Below are 5,141 nucleotides of genomic sequence, written 5' to 3'. Positions count from 1 at the left end.
TCGACTCGGGATACTTATAAGATACTACCATGATTTTTTCAGATTTTTTGGTCCAAAAATAAATTAGGCCAAAAACCGGCCTTACCGACCCTCCCCGTTTACAGAAACTTTTTATTATTTAAACAATTTTAATTTAGAAATTAAAAGTTTGGCCTTTATCCTACAAATCAATTTGTTTTCGAATTCAATTAAGAATGTCTATCCGTTATCTCTTTTCTATATTGCTTTGCAAATTTACAAAAACTATTAATTATTTAAACAATTTTAATTTAAAAGTTAAAATTTTGGCCTTCATCCTACGAATCAATTTGTTTTCGAATTCAACTAAGAATGTCTATTCGATGACTTTTTTCTATATTGCTTTGCAAATTTACAAGAGCCATTAATTATTTAAACAATTTTAATTAAAATTTAAGAGTTTGGCCTTTTTTATACAAGTCAATTAGTTTACGGAGTCAACTAAGACTGTCTTTCCGAGGATTATTTTCTATATTGCTTTACAAATTTACAAAAACTAGTAATTATTTACCTCCCCTAGGGGCTATATGACCTTGTAGTTGGTGAGGAGACTTAAGCGTGTGGGACATAGGGGTCAAACGGACCTCGGTCTGCATGCATATGGATATGGATGAAAGCACCCCTATAAACGGGCTCTCCTAGGTGTTTTGAGAAGGATCCCTATAAACGGGCTCTCCTGGTACACATGATTGTAGTATGATAGAAGGGTGAAAGAGCCTAGCTAACACGGGCCTTCTTGATCCCTGGGTCGAGGTCTCTCCAGGACTGATCTCCAATTTCTGGAATCAGCACGGGAATGACCTGCGCCCCGCACAGCGATCAAGAAACAGCCCTCCGTTGGCATGGTGGCCTGCGAACGGATATTCATTGAGTTTCGCGCTCAATGTGACCACCCCCCTGAGTCATGGGTGTAGAGTAATCGTGCCCATGGCACTTTGGCATCTAGGGGTTACGAAGGTGTCTTAACGGCTTCTCGAGGACACCGGAAGACCTCCCCGAGTAATTAGTTTTACCCATGCATGCGGCGCTCTGAAGATGAGGACCTTTTATTTCTCTAGCTACTCGTGGGAACCAAAATGGATCACACTAATATACCAAAAGACGAAGGAAAAAGGGAGTTGGCGGAGGGGGGAAAGGGGCTAAATCCTAACGGGTCTAGCATAACCCTTTCATCCTAATCTGTCTCTCCGGCAAGCCTTACTCAGGCCGCGGCTGTGCCCCCAGCTCTTTTGGGAGCTGAGGGTGTGACGGCCCCTCCGAGTGAGGCTATGGAAACGGGAGTGGCCAATCAGTCCCCCAGAAAGAAGAAGCGCATCAACGGTTCCCTGAAAAGGAGATTGAGGTGGCAAGCGCAGCGGGCTAGTGGAGCAACTGCAGAACGTGGCACACCGGCGACCACAAAGACGATAACCAGCTCTGAGGCTTAAAAGCGAGAAAGGGGCTCAGAGGGCACCCTACCGGGGGGGGGGGGGCAATCCTATAAAAAGGCACAAGGTGGTCCAGCTGCCGACGTCGGGGGTTGACTGACGGCCGCTCAGAGGACTGACCCCCTGACTGTGGTGGTAACGGATACGAGAAACCCGGACTCGCTGCTCACTACAGAAAAGTTAGAGCTCCTCAGGGAGGCTACCTGGAGGGCTCTCGAAAGAGGGACCCTAGATCAATGGCCAAAATTCAAGACCCATTTCTGCAGAAGAGGGATCTTTATATTTGTGGCCGCTTACCCAACGGCTAAAGCTTGGCTACACAAGTTTTTGGCCGAGACAAGGCCTTGGGAAGGCGCATCTCTTAAGGTGGGTGGGGTTGAGTTGCTCCAGAAGATGGTTAAGGCTAGGTCGGCTGGAGGGTTTCAACCCGTCACAAATCTTTCCAAATTTACAAAAACTGTTGATTATTTAAACAATTATAATTTAAAAATTAAAAGTTTGGCCTTCATCCTACAAATCAATTTGTTTTCAAAGTCAACTAAGAACGTCTATCCGATGACTTTTTTCTATGCTGCCATGCAAATTTACAAGAACTTTTAATTATTTAAACAATTTTAATTGAAAAATTAAGAGTTTGGCCTTCTTTCTACAACTCAATTTGTTCACGAAGTCAACCAAGAATGTGTATCCGATGACTGTTTTCTATTTTACATTGTAAATTTACAAGATATATTAGTTATATAAACAATTTTAATTCAAAAATTAAATGTTCGGCCTTTATCCTACCAATCAATTTGTTTTTGAAGTCAACATAGAATGTCTATCCGATGACTTTTTTCCATATTGTTTGCAAATTTACAAGAGCTTTTAATTATTTAAAAAATTTTAATTAAAAAATTGAGTTTGGCCTTTTTTTAAAGGTCAATTTTTTCACCAAGTCAACCAAGAATGTCTATCCGATGACTGTTTTCTATTTAACTTTGCAAATTAACATGAACTTTGAATTATTTAAACAATTTTAATTAAAAACTTAAGAGTTGGGCCTTTTTTCTACAAGTCAATTTGTTCACGAAGTCAACCAAGAATGTCTATCCGATTACTTTTTTTTATATTGCTTTGCAAATTTACAAGAACTATTAATTGTTTAAACAATTTTAATTTAAAAATTAAGTGTTTGCCCTTATTTCTATAAGTAAATCTGTTTACGAAGTCAACCAAGAATGTCTATACGATTACTGTTTTCCATTTTGCTTTGTAACTTTACAAGATATATTAGTTTTTGAAACAATTTTAATTTAAAAATTAAGAGTTTAATGTTTGTCCTACATGTCAATTTGTTTTGGAAATCAACTAAGAATGTCTATCCGATGTCTTTTCTATATTACTTTTCAAACTTACAAAAACTATTGATTATTTAAACAATTTTAATTTAAAAATTAAAAGTTTGGCCTTTATCCTACAAATCAATTTGTTTTCGAAATCAACTAAGAATGTCTATCCGATAAATCTTTTCTATATTGCTTTGCACATTTACAAGAAGTATTAATTATTCTAACCATTCAAATTAAAAAATTAAGTGTGGTGGTTTTTTCCGACTGAAATTGAGACTGATTTTTTGAAGGTGAAGTGCGGGGCTAGTGTTGAGCTGAATTTTGTTTTTTGTTTTGTTTTCTGAAAAGAGAAACGGAATCTCTGAAATTAAGCAACGATGATCTAGAGAACTCAAGGACACTGATTTATGGACTAACGACCTAGTCTCGTCTGTTCGAGGGGTGTTCTCGATAGCTAAAGTAGAATCTGTGATGGTGGAATCTGCTTTTCGTCTGGGAAAGGACCCTGGTGCCAGACCGGTGCTGATTAAGCTAGGGTCTCCATCACAAAGGTTTCGGGTCTTTCAAAAAGCATAATACTTCGCGGAAATTGGCCAGACAGTCTCGAGTGACAGGACGAAACTTGAAAGGCAGGCGAGATGGCAGCTCATGCAGAAGAAGAATAGTCTGAGAGATAGAGGTTTCGAAGTTACACTGAAAGGTAATAGCTTAGAATTCGACGGGAAGGTGCTGTCATCTGACGACATTAGTGCCATGCTTGCTGGCCCTCCCTACAGTTCATTAGAGACATTTCTTGAGGCGAAAGACACAGTCAGGAGACAGAGGGGAAGACCCCCCAAGAAAACTGGTTTAGGGTAGAAATCAGCTTCTTCGTCCGAAGATTCTCGTCGAAACAGGGACGGCTCTATCAGTGATTTTCTTCCCGGAAACTCGCTCCAAAATTCCTCGACAAAAACTACACGAAGAGGATCGAATAGCTCCCGTAAGTACATTTGTCCTCGATGGTGAGTGGGAGGTTAGCTCTGATTGTTTTCTGGTACTGCGATAGATTTTCTAATGTCGGAGATTTAACGATGTTTATCTTAGACGCGGATATTTTATTCTTGAGCAAAACCTGGCTCCCATCGGTGCCCGCAACCCCTTCTTGGTTGCCTCAGCATAGCTCCTTTACTGTGGATGCGAAGCGAGTAAGTAAATTTGATAGAGCTCGTGGGGGGGGGGGGGCACTATTTGTGAGTAGGAAAGGGTTTACCTGCGAGTTGTTTGATACTTCCTCAGAGTGGATTTTCGTAAAGTGCGCAGATTATTTTATGGTTTTTATTGTGGGTCTTATTTATTTCAAACCGAGTCTGGACCATGAACATTTGTGCCATAGTTTGGATGCGGTCCTTGATTGATTAGAAGAGTTACATCCTTCCACGCCTATAATTCTGGGGGAGGGGTGACTTTAATGCGCGTATCGGGTATTTGAATTAATTATGCCCTGATGTTACACCGGTGGGGGCGAATGCGAGCTCGGAGAGACTGGTAGCCGATCCTGTAAAATGTAAACGTGATACTGTCCTGAAAAAATGCTTAGAACTACGTGGTTTTGCTATACTTAATGGAAGATTAAAGGGTGATTGTCCGGATAGCCTAACGCGCCTTTCTCCTGAAGGGGGAAGTACTATAGACTTCGCGGTATGCGCTTTACCTTTCATAAAAGTAATAAAGGACCTCACAATTGTTCCAATCGCTACTCGCTCAGACCATCTCCCATTATATGTAGAGTTATCGCTTCCGGGAGGAGAGACGGTGGATTTTCCTAGATTCACTGATTCTGACGTATTCGCAGACAGCTCGAAAATCTCATCTCGTCAATTAGGAGAGCCGCGTCAACTGCTTGCATGATCCCTGCTCATCCTTCGTGTTTTATACGGAAAAAGCCTTGGTTCGGCTGGGCATGAATCAATTCTAAAAGAAAAACTGAAAATCGCCTGAAACAGTGTAAAAGGTCAGGGTTCGCGTTGGATAATATGAAAAAATTCAATTTAGATAAAAAAAGCCTGTAGCTCACTGTTGATTTCTAAGAAAATTTTGTATAAGAAAGCCTTTTAAGTGGCTCTTGCATCTGCCAAAGGGACGTCCGAGTTTTGGAGAGCACTTAACTTCTTTAGGCATAAACTTGCACAGAGTAGTAATATAGACATTCATTCATGGCAAACATTTGCGAATACGTTGTTTTCCCCTAAAGTGAACCTTGATCTTTCCTGGGGTGTAAATATGCATCCCCTTTAGGATGCCCAGATCTCAAAAGAGGAAATCAAGGCTGCTATACGCAAATTTAAAAAGGGGAAAGCCCCTGGACACGATGATGTCCCCGCCG

This window comes from Belonocnema kinseyi, chromosome 1, assembly GCF_010883055.1.
Source record: "Belonocnema kinseyi isolate 2016_QV_RU_SX_M_011 chromosome 1, B_treatae_v1, whole genome shotgun sequence".
Lineage (NCBI taxonomy): Eukaryota > Metazoa > Arthropoda > Insecta > Hymenoptera > Cynipidae > Belonocnema > Belonocnema kinseyi.
Note: the sequence above shows the minus strand (reverse complement) of the source record.